General features: G+C 35.6%; 1 pseudogene; it reads right to left on the bottom strand.

Annotated features, from left to right (window-relative positions):
* Positions 1-15,946: 15,946 nt before the first annotated feature.
* Positions 15,947-16,697, bottom strand: LOC143686770 (ribose-5-phosphate isomerase pseudogene; annotated as a pseudogene).
* Between the last annotated feature and the right edge of the window lie 713 nt (positions 16,698-17,410).

Raw genomic sequence — 17,410 nt, 5'->3', positions numbered from 1 at the left:
GATGGCTGTACGGTGTGGTTTCTGGGCTTTGTGTATCTGAATTATCAGCTACAGCAGGCATCTTCCTCAGGCTCTTGGACTTAGTGGTTTTGACACCTTCTAGGAGCAGGATGGTTGCTGCAATCTGCTGTGTTCAGTTGGCTCCTGAAACTGCAACAATGAAAATACAATAGTCCCAGGACTGGCTTATTTCGCCTTTGAAGGCATAAAAGGAGCGAGATTAATTTCAGCAGAAGCTGATGCAAACTTTAGCTACCGGACCAAAGACCCCGTATTACACCAGGCCTTTTGATGCAACCCATTGTCCAGGGCTGAGCAAAAGAAAATGGTGAGAGGTAAGAAGCTTTGTTCAAGGTGAATCTTATACCCTTCATTTCTCTTCACTAGTCAAAGGGAATCAAACAGAGAATTGATAAATGTCACTAAAAATTTATCCGTTGATGGGCAATTTAATTCACTCATTCTGATGCTATTCTATAGCATGGACAACTCTATAAAAGTCTAGCACATATTGTTTAATTCCATCTGCTGAACTTTGTGGTCAATGCAGTTGAACGTAACTGAAAGTGATAGATATGTGTGTGCATTTTTGGTGTAGTATGTGATCAAGATTGTTTTTTCTTTCTTTTAATTACAGTATAATTTACTAAAAAATGAAATACATAGATTTTAATTTTACATTTGCAAATGTATGTTCCTGTGTAACCCGTACCCAGATGGAGATGCAGATTGTTAACCCAGAAAGTTCCTTCCTAGCCCTTTACAGTAAACTCCTCCCCGCAAAGAGGCAACCACTGTTCTGATTTCTATCATGTCAATGGAATCATGCAATATATACTCCAATTGTGTCTTTTTTTTTTTCAACACATGATGTTTTTGTAATTTATTCCTGTTGTTGGATGCTGGTTCTTTTTTACTGAGAAGTATTCTACTGTATGAATATATCATTGTATATTTATCATTCTCCTGTTGATGCACATTCGTGTTGTTTTTTTGTTTTAAGCATTTATGAATAAAGCTGTAATGTCATTGTTATACAGATCTCTTCTTGTAGATCTAGGTATCTGATATTGCTGGGTGATATGATACATAAGTGTTTAAATTTGTAAGACTCTGGCAAATTGCTTTCCAAAGTGGTTGCAAAACTGTACATTCACAATGTATGGGAGATCCAATTACTCCAAAACTGGTAATGCTAATCCATTTAAATATAGCCATTCTAGTGGCATGGGGTGAGTAGCTCCTTGTGATTTTAATTTATATTTCCCTGATGACTAAAAATATTTTCTTCCCTGTAATCTGTTCAATTCTTTTGCATTTTTAATTGGATTGCTTTTATTTAAAAAAATCTATAGTTCTTTAAACGTTCTAGATACAAATCCCTTGTCAAATACAGGAATTTCAAATATATTCTCTAGCCTGCCACATGCTTTTTCATTTTTTAATGCTTTTTTGGAAGATAATTCATTAAAATTTTTGATAAAGTCTAATTTATCATTTTTATCTTTTTTCTTTTCAGTTTGTGTTCAGTCATAAGAAATCTTTGCCTACCCAAAGCTCACAAATATTTGATCCAACATTTATTTCGTGAAAATTTATGGTTTTAAGTTTTGCATTTCGGTCTATGATTCTTACTGAGTATATTTTTTATTAATGTGTGATGTAAATACAAAAGTTCACATTTTTCCATGTAGTTATTCTGACACCATATTTTGAAAAGAGATTCCTTTTCTCATTGAATTGCTTTGATACTTTTGCAGAAAATAAATTAACCATAAGTGAAACTATGAGATCAGTTCTGTTCCATTGTTGCTGTAACTTTATAGTAAATCTTGAAATCATGTGGCATAAGGCCTCCAAATTTGTTCTATTTTCTAAAATTGTCCGGCTATTCTAGTCCTTTCGCTTTTCTGTATTTATTTTAGTCAGTGTATCAATCTCTACATACAAAAAAAAGGCCTGTGGGTATTTTGATTGATCTTGCATTGAAACTATAGATTGAATTGGGGAGAATTGACATCTTAATATGCATCTTCCAATCAAAGAACATGCTATGTCTTCCCCTTAATTTGCATTTCCTTTAATTTCAAAACAGAGAATTTTGTCCATATAGTTTCAAATGCAGAGGTCTTAAACATCTTTGATTAATTTTTTTCTAAGTATTTTATGCTATTTTATATCCTAGTAAAAGGTTTTATTTGAATTTCATTCACCAACTGCTTGCTGCTAATATATAGAATTACAACAGATTATTATATATTAATCTTATAGTTTGTGGCCTCAATAAATTGAATTACTAAGTCTAGTAGGTTTTTGGTAGATGTCTTTTAGTTTTCTACACACATGGTAATGCCATCTGTTTAAAAAGATAGTTTTAGTTTATCATTTACAATCTTCATGCTCTTTATTCTTTTTCATGCCTAATCATACAAGCTAGAAACTCTAATGCATAAATGAAGTAGTGAAAGCAGGAAATATTTCCTGCTGTTAGGGCAGGAAAGAACTCAGTGTTTCACTACTAAGTATAATGTTAGCTGTAGTAATTTTTTTCTTTCTCCAATTTTATTTACACATGCTCCACAACTGCCGAATACACACTTCTCTCCTCCCCCTCCCCATCCCCTGGAAACCGCTAACCACCTTCTCCCTCTATGGATTTGCTATTTTTAGACCTCTTGGAAGTGACATAGTTCAATATTTGTCCTTATAAACTGTCTTGTTTGTGTCACTAAGCTTCACGTTTTCAAGGTTCTTCCATGTTGTGGCATGTCTCAGAACTTCATTGTTTTTCTGGCCAAATAATATTCCATTGTGTGTATGTAAACATTTTGTTTATCCATTCATTTGTTGATGGACACTTGGATTATTTATACTTTTTGGCTATTGCAAATAATGCTGCTATAAACATTAGGGTATAAGTATCTGCGTGAAACCCTCTTTTTACTTTCTTTGGGTGTATACCTAGAAGTTTAATAGCTGAGTCATAGCTGTAGGTTTTTAGTGGATGCCCTTTATCAAATTGAGGAAGTTTGCTTTTATTTATAGTTTATCAAGTTTTATCATGAATAGGGTTTTAAATTTGTTAAGTGCTTTTTCTTCTGTTTAGATGATCATATGATTTTTCCTTTTATTATATTAATGTAGTGAATAACATGAATAGATTTTTGAATCTTAGACCAATCTTAGATTCCAATCTTGCAAATTCATTCAGACATGTTGTATAATACATTTTATATATTGCTAGGTATTATTTGCTAACATTTAGCAAAGGTTTGCTTTTTGTAGTTTTATAGGAATATTGGTCCTTAATTTCCTTTTCTTATATTGTCCCTTCTCCAGGATTTGTATTAGGCTCATAATAACATCATTAAATAATTTGGGAAGTGATCACTTTACTTCTGCTTTCTAAAAGAGTTTGTCTAAGATTGCAGTTATTCCAACAGCCATTTGGGCCTGCAGTTTTCTTCATGAGAAGGTTTCTAATTATGAATTCAATTTATTTAACAGATACAGAGCTATTCACATTTTCTACTTGTTAATTTGTCGGTTTTGGTACATATGAAGTAGTTTGTCCATTTCATGTGAGATGGTTCAATTTCGTGGTATCAAAGTGTGTATAATATACCTTTATTTTCCTTTTCGACTCTTTTAGGATCGATAGTCATGTCCTCTATTTCATTCCTAATATCAGTAATTGGCTGTTTCTCCCTTATTTTCTTGAAAAGCAAAGCTAGAGATTTATTAATTTCACTAATATTTTCAAAGAATCAAATAAAGTTTCTGTTGATGTTCTCTATTGCCTGTTTTATATTTCATTCTGTATTCCTCTATTTTTTTTACTTCCTCTTTTCTACTTATTTTAGGTTTAATCAGGTCTTATTCTAGTGCCTTAATAAGGAAGCTGCAGTCTTTAATTTTTGAAAGTATTTCCTTTTCTAATATGCGCATTTATTTTTATTTTATGTATTTATTTTTTTGCAGGGGCAGGCACTGGAAATCAAACCCAAGTCTCCAGCATGGCAGTGGGAATTCTGCCACTGAGCCATCATTGCACCACCCCCTAATATACAAATTTAAAGAACACATTTTCTTCTAAACACTGATTTAACTGTCATCCATAAATTTTTGATGTGATATGTTCATATCATTATTCAAAATATTTTATGATTTTCTCCTTAGAGGGTATTTAATTTCTGATTATATGGGGGATTTCAGAACATTTTATTGTTTTATGATTTCTAATACATATTATTTTAATCTTTTAAGCTTCCTGAGATTTTTTAAGGCCCAGAATATGGTCTGTCTTCATGAATGTTTCTCGTGTACTTGCAAAGAATGTGTATTCTGCTCTTTTTTTTAGGTGAACTATTCCATATATGTCAACTAGGTTATGTTCAAATCTTCTATATACTTATTAATTTTTTTGATTAATTGTTCTATCAATATTGAAGGAAAAGTGCAAAGTTATCCAACTATAATTGTGATTTTTATCTATTTCTTCCTTTAGTTCTGCAAAAAAGGTAAGTTTTAATGCATTTGTTTTGAAGCTCTGTTATTAGACACAAAACCATTGGGAATTGCTAGATCTTCTTGGTGAGTTGTCATCTTTGTCATTATTAAATATTTGTCTTTATCTCTGATCATATTCCTTGTCTTGAAGTCTACTTTGTCTGATAGTAATATGGCCACGTATTTATTATGTTTGGTGCACTGCATTTTATATCATTTTCTGTGCTTTTATCTTCAGCTTGTCTTTGTCTTTATAGTTAAATCTCATCTCTCATAAACAACATACACTTAGGTCTACGGCTCTCCTTTCCTTTGAATGACTGTCATACATTTTTCTTCTGCACATGAATAAATTCACTTATACACTGCTAAATCTGCTTTTAAAACATCAAGTAACATGAAATGTAAATTTAAAAATGGAAAATAGTCCCCTTATTTACATGTATACATTTCTTTCTGGAAAGGAAGTTTTCTTTATGGTATTATTTTCTTTAGCCTGAAATATTTTCTTTAGCCTCTCTTAAAAGTTCAGGTCTGCTAATGACAAATTCTTACAGTTTTCATTTATTTCAAAATGTTATTATTGCATCTTGATATTTGAAGGGTATTTTCCATGATATAGGGTCCTGGGTTGTTAATTATTTTTTTCCCATCAACACTCTAAAGATGTCATTCCATTTTCAAAATGTTTTAAAATTAGAGATGTCATTCCATTGTCTTCTCACTCAGAAGAAAATCAGCTATATTCTTATTGTTAATCATCTTTATGTAATGTGTAGTTTTCTCTTGCTGTTTTCAATAATTTTTCATTGTCTTTGTATTTCAGCAAATTGCTTAGGGGTCTTCTTTACTTTTTTCTTTTAAATTTTTTTCATGTAATTTACTCTGCTTCAAATTTTTTTTTTTTTTACATTTCTTGGTTAATGGACCTACTTATCATCAAAATTGGAATATTTCACTCTTTCTTGTCAGTCTACATGGTGATCTAAAGCTAAACTGATTTCCAAAATTCTGCAACATCTCTCCATCTATGGTTGGCCAACTGCTGTATTTGGCCTTACCCATGCTAGGTACTTCTCCCATTTGTGGACATTGCCACTGCACTTGGCTCACTTTTTTCTGTTTTTCAGTGTATCAGAGCTCACTTGCATCAACCACTCCTTGCTAGTCTAGTAGAAAAACATGCTTATAGTTTTGTCCAGATTTTTCTTGTTGCTACCAAGTTAGTGAAGAGCTCTTGTCTTTTCCACATCCCAGCCAGACAACACCTTTCAAGGACCTGTGGGAAATGTCAAATTGGTACAACATGGATAAAAAGAAACAGAGGCAAGTTGGGAAAATTCCTTGGAAGGATGCAGAAAAAATTTTTTTAAATATATTTTTATTGACACATCTTCACACACTATAGTCCATACATGGTGTACAATCAGTAGCTCACAACATCATCACATAGTTGTGTAGTCATCATCATGAGCATTTTTAGAACATTTGCATCACTCCAGAAAAAGAAATAGAAAGAGAAAAGACAAAACTCATACATCTCATATCCCTTACCCTATCCCTCTCATTGACCATTAGTATTTCAATATACCCAACTTATTTTGCCCTTTATCCCCTCTATTATTTATTTATTTATTTTTATCATTTTTTTACTCATCTGTCCATACCCTGGATAAAAGGAGCATCAGGCACAAGATTTTCACAATCACACAGTCAAAATCACACAGACTGTATCATTATACAGTCGTCTTCAAGAATCATGGCTGCTGGAATACAACTCAACAGTTTTTGGTACTTCCCTCCAGCCACTCCAATACACCAAAACTAACAAGGGATATCTCTGTAATGCATAAGATAAGAATAACCTTCAGGATAACCTCTCAACTCTTTGAAATCTCTCAGTCACTGAAATTTTATTTTGTCTCATTTCTCTCTTCCCTCTTTTGGTCAAGAAGACTTTCTCAACCCCACAATGCCAGGTCCCTGCTTACCCCAGGAGTTCTTTCCCATTTCCAGGGAGATTTACACCCCTGAGAGTCATGTCCCATATAGAGGGGAAGGGCAGTGAGTTCACCTGCTGAGTTGTCTTAGAGAGAGATGTCACATCTGAGCAACAAAAGAGATTCTCTGGGGGTAACTTTTAGGCATAATTATAAGTAGATTTAGCCTATTATTTGCAGGAATAAGTTTTTTAGGGGTGAACCCCAAAATCGAGGGTTCAGCCTATTGATTTGGTTGTCCCCATAGAAAAGATTTTTCTGATACTTCTTGAGTGAAACGTTGGCATGCTAGGGTCTTCCAAGGGAGGATAACAAAATCTCCTCCATATTCTTGTTCCTATGGAAGAGAAGTACTGAGATAGATCCCCATTACTGATAATGCTGAGCAATCAATGACTCCAGGGGTGGCATGCTGGGACAGAAGAGCACAGCTCTTGTTTTTGTGTAGAACTGTTAATGCTGGATATCTATTTCTTCCTCTTTGCCTTTTGGAATATTTTTCCCTCTTATAACTCATCTTCCATGCAAATAGTGATAAGATTTGTCTGTGGTCTCCTTCCACTTAGGAAGAGATGACATTCCTTTATAAAATCAGAAGAAAACAGTCTAAAAGGAGAAAGGGGAAGGTTATTGTTTGGTCCAATTTTATTTACCAGAGGAAAATATTACAGCAGGATTTGGAACACAAGTCTTGCTTAGTATGAATCTTTCTTTGCCCAGGGAATTCTATGAGATCATTTCCTGCAAAGTATGTGGCAGCTGTAGGCAGCCAACCAAGAATTCCTTGTTGAGAATTCTCGCAAAATACTTCTCCCCTATAACGCATAACATTAATTTCATGAGATTGTTGTGAGAAGTAGATGAGCTAATGTATAGAAGAGGATGTTTCAAGCTATAAAATCTTTTATGAATTATAATAATATCATTGCAATTCTAACGTGTATTGTAAGGAGAATACTCAGAACAAACCCATTGAGAGATTGCTGACTTTCTCTGTTAAAGGGAGAGAAAGTTGCCTGAGTGGCATGTACTCCCAGACTTAATGAGTTTTAACTGAGAATCCAGCACCTCCTACGGATTTTGCTCACAAAGAAAGTGTGGAGCAACAGAAGGAACTTCCAGGCAGAAGGTGGCTTGCAGCTCAAGTTTCCTGCCACAAATCATGTTCTTTCTTGGGCTGTACCACCCTCCCATCATATCTGGGTATTGCTGCCTGTCACTATGGTTTACCTGTACTGGGAGCTGGGGTATTTCTCCTTCATAAGGAATGGAGACTAGGACCTGTGTGCCCCAAATTACAGAGTTGTACTCCCTCAGAGTGATTGGTTTTTTTATACCACTATGTGTAAATAAAACCTCAACTCCTGCTTCTTTCTTGGAGATGAAGAAGGATCTGTAGGGTTTGCAATAACTGGAACCTCTGCCTCAGGTCCTGGCAATGTTCTCTGTGAAGGCAGTCATAGGGGTCTTTGAAGACAAGCCAATGTAAGGGTCTTGAGGAAGTCTGACAGCTTTATTACTAGTTATGCCCAAATCCATTATGGGCGGCCCATTTTGTAAGCAACCCGGGAATTAGCTTGGTTAGCTTTGTGGAAACATTGACCCTTCCTGGTACAGTTTCTTTTTCGTATATGTGGGGGATTTAAAAATCTGCATATTTCCTAAAAGTCCTTCTCCCAAGCTCCCTCCACACCAGATTGCTTGGTGAGTTTTAAGGATCAAATGTACTTATCCACTTAACATAAATGAGCTCTCTTCTATGAGTCAATTTCAGATGTAGTGCTTTAATAACTAGCTCACAGTCTGCAAGAGGAAAGAAAGTAAAGAAGTGTTTACATGAAAAGCACATCCAAGTTTCTTCTCTAAATGCTGACTTTAAGCCACTGTTCCCTGGTGTTCCCAGGCCACTGCAGAATAATGTAAGGGTCTGCTTGTCAGGGCTTGACTATCTCACACCTCCACAAATACAAACTAAAGTTTTAACTAGTTCCGTATTTCATTATCATTTTTCATTATCATTCTTTCTTGTTGATTACATCTAGATTTTAAAAGTTATTTTCCAAAGTCTCAAAATTCATATTTTAAAACTTTTCTGTTCAATTTACTCCAGAGAGGAATGGCTATGACTTAGAATGGGGGAAAGCAGCTTTAATTTTTGTCATCATACTGGACCAAAAGAGCTTTTTCTCTATTAAAAATCCAATAGATGGATGCTTTTGCCAAATCAATGTCCATCTATCCAATATGTTGTGAGTTAATGTCAACGAGATTATAAATTATCAAGTTAATTCCAATAGAAGATGGGAGTAAACCAAAATAATTTATTTTTGTGGCATGGAATTAGGTTGAATGACTAATTTTCAGTATTTAAGTTTCAAAGTTCTGCTTTGGCAAGAAAAGTCCAAATAACCATGCTATAAAAGAAGAATCTAGGTCTGATTTGGGAAAGAAAAATAACATTTTGCAAATATCACATTTAAGAAAGACACTCTTTGATTTCACTTTGAAAGAAAGGAAGAGCTCAACTTTCTAAAGGGAAAATGTTTATGTAGATTCGCATGGGAAAACCAAAGTGCTTGAAGCCGGATGAAGTGATTAGAGTTGAATTTTGTGATCTTGGGCAAGTAACCTGAATATTTGGGTCATAGTTATCCCAACTGTAGCTGGAAACAAAAATTCTTCCCTCTCAGGGTTATTGTGAACCTTGTAAGATTTCCATCACAAAATTTGAAGGTTTTCAGTAAATGCAAAATGTGAAACAAATGTTAACTCCCTTAGCTTCCGTTCCCTGGGAAGGAGTTAGTGGTCATAGCACAGCTGTCTGTGAGTGCTCAGAAATCTGTCTCTCCTCTTCTCCAAGGACCTTAAATGAAGACAAGGAGAAGTGGAACGAGCATGGGCTTCGAGCCAGGAAGACCTGCATTTGAATTCTGGCTCTATCACTAACTAGCTCTGTGACACTTGGAAAGTTATTCCCTGGGAGGCAGTAAGTGTAGTGATTGAGAGACTCAGCTCTGTGTTTTGCAGTTCAGCTCTATCACTTAGCAGTTTTGTGATCTTGGGGAAGTGGTCCAACCTCAATCCAAACACCTATCACAAATCGATGGGAAAGCCTATTTCTCATGGTGTTGAAAGGAAAAATAATAATACTGGCTAATTGTGTGCTAGCTATGAGTCAGGCATCAAAAGCCTAATATAGGTTACCTCATTCTATCCAACACTATATACAGCTGGATGTGCAAAAACACACACCACAGAGTATCAGCGTAATGATGATTGGTTTCCCTCCCTTGTCCTCTAAGTTCTCCTGGCTGTCTTCTGAATTCCCTTTTTCCTGGGACTCTGTAGGCAATGAGCCCCAGCAGGTCTTAACAGAAGAAAAACACACAAATCCCCCTGAGGGCATGTTCCCTACTTGAGACATACAGTAGTGAGAAATCACTCCCCTTATATTTCCGGGGCTTTTGCACTGAGCAGGAGTGGATCCTGACACAGACTTCATCTCCATGCTCACGTGGTAAATGTCTGGCAAATGATTTTCCTGCAAGGCCCAAAGTTTTCGCACATCTCCAGGTGGCTGTGCTTTCCTTCAATTCGTTTCCTCTTTCTTAAAAGGTTCATTTGCTTTGCTGCTATAAAGGATGTGAAGATGTCATTTTCCTTGTTCAACAGCCTCCAGAGAAAAAGAATAGGGGAAAAATTCACAATTGCAATCAAGCCCTTGAGAGGAGAATTGGAAAAGCATTACTAATTCAAAGACAAAGGGAAAGTGAAATACATTTCCTAGAGAAAATGAAAGGTTGAATACATTTCTGTCCCTTTCAGGATGTGACTTCTGATTATAGAGAAGCTTCCTTTGTCTTTCTTGCTTCCAAAGATGCAAATTTTGAAGTGAACTAAACTCCCGAAGTCAGGAAAATTGCTAGAAATCAGTGTCACCTGATATTTAACCTTTGCTATGTGCTAAAAAAAAGACATACAGTTTACTTTTAAAATATGGAATCATCTTTTCATTTTAAAGTGACACACAAATGAAAGCAAAAACAATTCTCATAAATAAGTCACAAATTCCAAATTTCTGTTAACCTTTAGTGATCATATTATAATAACAATGGCTTAAATATGTTTTATCTCAATGACCTATAATATGGGCTTAGATACGCCTTAAAAATATAATAAATTCTCCAGTATCTCAATAATTTATAATATAGGCTCAGATATACTTTCAAAATATAATAAATTCTCCAGTAAATGCATAACTAGTTTTAACTTTCAGTAAAACATATTTTCAGCCTTGAAGCTTTAGAGAACAAAACATTCAAGAGAAGGTAAGTTCTAAGAAATCAGTGTGCATTTAAAATTTTGCAACACCCATTCAACAAGTCCATAAATTGGGGACATTTTTTGGTGTTAATTCAGTTGAGTATTTTTTGAACCTAAACTTTGTGCCAGACACAAAGTTTAGATGCTATGAATGCAGATGGTAGGTTGAACCATAATTATTTTTGGACGTTAAAGACAATTAATATCAGCAATTTAATATGATTTAGTCTAGTGAGTAAAACAATATCTTTGATGTACTGGATATCAGTCTGGAAGGAAGACAGACTACTAGACAAATAGATGCAACTTTGGAGGGAATACTGCAAGGGTTATATTATTAAAACTGGAGATTATATAGATATATATATTTTTTCTTTTTCTTAAAATATTTTTATTATAAGCAATGAACAAACATACAAACACTTTTGACGTGTAAACATTCTTGTCATGGTTACAATCAATGGCTCACAATATCATCACATAGTTGTGTATTCATCACCATGATCACTTTTTTGAACATTTGCATCTCTCCAGCAAAAGAAAGAAAAAAGGAAAAACTCATCCATACCATACCCTTTCATTGACTACTAGTATTTCAATCTACTCAATTTATTTTAACCTTTGTTCCCCCTATTATTTGTTTATTTCTTATCTATATTTTTTGCTCATCTGTCCATACCATAGATAAAAGGAGCATAAGACACAATTTTTTCACAATCACAGAGTCCCATTGCAAAAGCTATATCATTACACAATCGTCTTCAAGAAACATGGCTACTAGAACACACCTTACAGTTGCAGATAATTCCCTCCAGCCACCCTAATACACCATAAACTAAAAAGTGGATATCTATATAAATACATAAGAATAAATTCTCCAAGTTCATTCATTAATGTCAGTTCATATCAGTGAGACCATACAGTATCTGTCCTTTTGTTTCTGGCTAATTTCACTCAGCATAATGTCCTCAAGGTCCATCCATGTTGTTACTTGCTTCATGGCTTTATTCTGTCTTACAGCTGTGTAATATTCCATCATACACACACACACACACACACACATATATATATAAACCACAGCTTGCTTAGCCACTCATCTGTTGATGGACATTTGGGCTGTTTCCATCTCTTGGCAATTGTAAATAATGCTGCTATAAACATTGTTGTGTAAATGTCCATTTGTGTCCTTGCCCTCATGTCCTCTTAACAGATACTTAGCAATGGTATTAACAGGTCATATGGCAATTCTGTACTTAGCTTCCTAAGGAACCACCAAACTGCCTTCCACAGTAGTTGTACCATTTTACATTCCCACCAACAGTGGATAAGTGTGTCTCCTCTCCAGCACTTGTCGCTTTCTGCTTTTTTGTTAATGGCCATTCAGGTGGGTGTGAGATGATGTCTCATTGTAGTTTTGATTTGCATTTCCCTAATAGCCAGGGAAGTTGAGCATCTTTTCATGTGCCTTTTAGCCATCTGTATTTCCTCTTCTCAGAAGTGTCTGTTCATATCTTTTGCCCATTTTTTATTGGGTCTTTTTGTTGTTGAGTTAAACAATCTCTTTATATATTCTGAATACTAGACCCTTATCTGATGTGTTCTTTCCAAATATTGTCTCCCAATGTGTAGGCTGCCTTTTTACTTTTTGACAAAGTTCTCTGATGCACAAAAGTGTTTAATTTTGAGGAGATCACATTTCTTTCTTCAATGCTTGTGCTCTGGGTGTAAGATCCAGGAAACCACCTCCTATTACAAGTTTTATAAGATATAGCCCTACATTTTCTTCTAAAAGTTTAATGGTCTTAGCTCTAATGTTTAGGTCTTTGATCCATTTTGAGTTAACTTTTGTATAAGGTGTGAAGTATGGGTCCTGTTTTATCTTTTTGCATATGGATATCCAGTTCTCTATGCACCATTTATTGAAAAGACTGTTCTGTCCCAGGTGAGTTGGCTTGACTGCCTTATCAAACATCAATTGTACATAGATGAGAGGGTCTCTATCTGAATACTCTATTCAATTCCATTGGTCAGTATATCTGTCTTTACACCAGTACCATGCTGTTTTGATCACTGTAGCTTCATAATATGCTTAAAGTCAGATAGTGTGAAACCTCTGACTTCATTTTTCTTCCTCAAAGTATTTTTAACTATTTGGGGTAACTTAACCTTCCAAATAAATTTGGTTATTGGTTTTTCTATTTCTGCAAAGTAAGTTTCTGGGATTTTAATTGGTGTTGCATTGGATCTACAAACCAATTTGGGTAGAATTGACATCTTAACTATATTTAATCTTTCAGTCCATGAACATGGTATGCCCTTTCATTTATTTAGGACTTCTGTGATTTCTTTTAGCAATTTCTTGTAGTTTTCTTTGTATAGGTCTTTTGTATCCTTAGTTTAATTTATTCCTAAATATTTTATTCTTTTGGTTGCAATTGGAATTGGAATTTTTTCCCTTGATTTTCCCCTCAGATTGCTCATTACTAGTGAATAGAAACACTATGAGTTTTTGAATGTTGATCTTGTAACCTGCCACTTTTATTAGCTCTAGTAGCTTTGTTGTGGATTTTTTGGGTTTTTTGACATATAGTATCATATTATCTGCTTATAGTGAGTTTTACTTCTTTCTTTTCAATTTTGATGCCTTGTATTTCTTTCTGTTGTCTAATTGCTCTGGCTAGAATTTCCAACACAGTGTTGAATAATAATGGTAACAGTGGACATCCTTGTCTTATTCCTGATCTTAGGGGGAAAGCTTTCAGTCTTTCTCCATTGAGGATGATGTTAGCTGTGGGTTTTTCATATATACCCTTTATCATGTTGAGAAAGTTCCCTTTTATTCCTATCCTTTGAAGTGTTTTCAAAAAGAAAGGATGTTGAATTTTGTCAAATGCCTTTTCTGTATCAATTGAGATGATCATGTGGTTTGTCTCCTTTGATTTGTTGATGTGGCGTTCTACATTAATTGATTTTCTTATGTTGAACCATTCTTGCATATGTGGAATAAATTCCACTTGGTCATGGTGTATAATTCTTTTAATGTGCTGCTGGATTCAATTTGCAAGAATTTTGTTGAGGATTTTTGCATCTATATTCATTGGAGAGATTGGTCTGTAATTTTTTTCTCTTGCAGTGTCTTTGTCTGGCTTTGGTATGAGGGTGATTTTGGCTTCATAGAATGAGTTAGGTAGCTTTCCCTCCTCTTCAATTGTTTTGAAGAGTTTGAGCGGGATTGGTACTAACTCTTTATTGAAAGATTAATGGAATTTACATGTGAAGCTGTCTTGTCCTGGACTTTTCTTTTTCGGAGCTTCTTGATGACTGATTCAATTTCTTTACTTGTGATTAGTTTGTTGAAGTTGCCTATTTCTTCTAGAGTCTATGTTGGTTGTTCATGCCTTTCTAGGAAGTTGTCCATTTCATCTATGTTGTCTAATTTATTAGCATAAAGTTGTTTATAGTATCCTCTCATTAACTCCTTTATTTCTGCAGGGCCAGTGGTTGTGTCTGTTCTTCCATTTCTGATTTTATTTATTTGCATCCTCTCTCTCTCTCTCTCTTTTTGACAATCTTGCTAAGTGTCCATCAAATCTCAAATAACCAACTTATGTTTTTGTTGGTTTTCTTGTTCCTGATTTCATTTATTTCTGCTCTAACCTTCATTATTTCTTTCCTTTTGCTTGCTTTCAGGTTAGTTTGTTGGTGTTTCTCTAGTTCTTCCAAGTGAACAGTTAATTCCTCTATTTTTGCTCTTTCTTCTTTTTTGATATAGGCATTTAAGGCAATAAATTTCCGTCTTAGCAGTGTCTTCACTGCATCCCATATATTTTGTGTTTTCATTTTATTTGCCTCGAAATATTTACTGATTTCTCTCACAATTTCTTTCTTGACCCACTAATTGTTTCAGAGTGTGTTGTTGAGCCTTCATATATATGTGAATCGTCTGACCATCTGTCTGTTATTGATTTCCACCTTCATTCCTTTATGATCCCAGAAAGTGTATTGTATGATTTTAATTTTTTCATATTTATTGAGATGTACTTTGTGACCCAGTATATGCTCTATGCTTGAGAATGATCCATGAGCACTTGAGAAAAGGTGTGTCCTGCTGTTGTGGGGTGTAATGTTCTATAAATGTCTGTAAGTCTAGTTCATTCTCTGTTTCTTTATTGATCCTCTGTCTAGATAGTCTATCCATTGATGAGAGTGGGGAATTGTAGTCTCCAACTATTATGGTAGATGTGTCTAGTTCCCTTTTCAGAGTTTTCAATATTTGCCTCATGTATTTTTTTTTTTTTGGCACCAAAAAAACTGTTTTATTTCAACTTTCAAACAATGCAAGGAAATGACAATTTTCTGATGCCAACCCCACAAATAATAAGACAGAAACAGGAAAAATATTAATAAAAATAAAATCATTAAAAACAAATTTCACATTTTGTAGCAGTTCTTCAGCAGTACTGGCAACAGCTTCTGGCTAACTGCTTCCAACAGCAGTGGTTTGAATTAATGCCTTGATCTTAGCAAAGTGCAGTCACATTTTCTCTGAGAGTTTATACTGTAAGTGCTCCAGGCAGCCAAGTTTTGTAAATCTGATCTTTGAATGTAACTAGGTATTGTGCAAGGTAACAATAGAAACTAAAAAAACAGAGTGGCAGAAAAGTAAACAAACTCCAAAGTTTCCAGTAAGGCATTAAGAAATCACTGCTGGTTGAGTTCTTCATTTCACCAGCTTAGAGGAAGTTTTGACTTTTATTTCTCAGCATACACCCTATATTCAGAAGCTGAATCAGCAGGTTCAAGTCAAAGGTTTTAAAGACAATCCTTCCCCCTGCTATTTTTTTTTTTTTTGGTAAATGTTTCATATAAAACTTGAAATCAAGTTTCTACTTTATTAAAAAATAATATTTTAGTAGTAAAAAATATATATATATTCATATTTCTCTTTTAAAAAGATATTTAATAACAATACATCAGAATAGTAGATTAGCCCCTTCTTCCCACCCTGCCACACTCCATGCTGGTACAAATGCATTAAGGTCAAGGCTCCTGGAGAGGTATGTCCACCTCGGCTAGGGCTGGCATGGGGTGGGGGTACACTCAACTCCTGTGGTTCAGTGGTCAGTGGGAGGTTTCTCAGGCTTCTCCCTCATGCTTACAGAGCCATCTTGCATCCCAAAGTAGACTCGCTCAGCCATGTCAATGAACAAGCCTATGTCTACCATGCCTGGAATCATTTTGATAGCTGTGTTCATTTCACTCCATCTGTGCACCTGGTCACTTCCAGTGCAGGATAAAATTTCCATTGTCTGTCACCACAGGACCTGCCTTGTTGACAGTCATTCGCAGCTCAGCAGCACCCCCGAACCTGTGGGTCACAACTCAGCTCACAGGCACCTAGGCCATGGGTATGATCTCAATGAGGACCCCTTTGTGCCACTGTTCCCCCAGGTTCTTTGAATCCTTCCTGAAGTTGGCAATCACAATGAAGGGACCGGCATAGCCAGCCACAATCTTCTCCTGGGTCAAGCAGCCTCCACCATCCTTGATGAGATTAAGGTCAGCATCTACTCCAGCAGCACTGTTAAGGGCAAAGTTAATTTCTGGGTGTTGGTCCAGGTTACTGAGGGTTAAGCCATGTTGCAGGATGAGTTGATGGGCCTGGAAGGAAGTGGGAATACAGACGAAGTTCAGATTCTCTTGCTTGACTCTTTCAGCTATTTGTTGCACAGCATGGACAATTGTAGAACCACTTCCAATTCCCAGGACTTGATTATCCTCACGGGCCCACTGGGTCAAGGAGGGAGGTCTGAGTACCTGTGCACTGGTCCCCAGATCCTTGGCTCTGCCAGCTAGCACGAGCATGCAGAGAACTGACTAGGACAGGAATTTCAAAAACTCACTGGCCAGCTTTCTGTGGGCTTCCCAGCAGCCCCAGATTACACCATTTTCCTTTGCTGATTCAGGTGGCCAGTCCCTTCAAGCCCATGCCCCAGAGACCCAGCATCACCAGGTTCCACTTCACCAACTGTTAGCTGGCCTGGACATGGAGTCTTCAGAAATATTCAACTTCTCGGGAGCTACCCCCAACCCATGACTTATCTCTTGCCTCATGTATTTTGGAGCACTCTGGCTCAGTGAATGAATATTTATGATTGTTATGTCTTCTCGTTGAATTGTTCCTTTTATTAATACATAATGCCCTTTTTTGTCTCTTTTAATTGTTTTACATTTGAAATCTAATTTGTCAGATATTAGTATAGCTACTCGTGCTCTTTTCTGATTGTTGTTCATATGAAATATCTTTTCCCAACATTTCACTTTCAACCTATGTTTGTCCTTGGATCTAAAATGCATTTCCTGTAGACAGCATATAGATGGGTCCTGTTTCTTAATCCATTCTGCCAGTCCACATCTTTTGATTGGGGAGTTTAATCCATTAACATTTAGTGTTATTACTGTAAGGGCAGTATTTTCTTCTACCATTTTGCCTTTATATGTCATATCTATTTTTTTTTCTCATTTTAACTTTACTGATAGTCTTCATTTCTACACTCTTCTGTACACCTCTCTCTCCT

This window comes from Tamandua tetradactyla, chromosome 6, assembly GCF_023851605.1.
Source record: "Tamandua tetradactyla isolate mTamTet1 chromosome 6, mTamTet1.pri, whole genome shotgun sequence".
Lineage (NCBI taxonomy): Eukaryota > Metazoa > Chordata > Mammalia > Pilosa > Myrmecophagidae > Tamandua > Tamandua tetradactyla.
The sequence above is the reverse complement of the archived record's forward strand: the minus strand, read 5'-3'. Positions and strand labels throughout refer to the sequence as shown.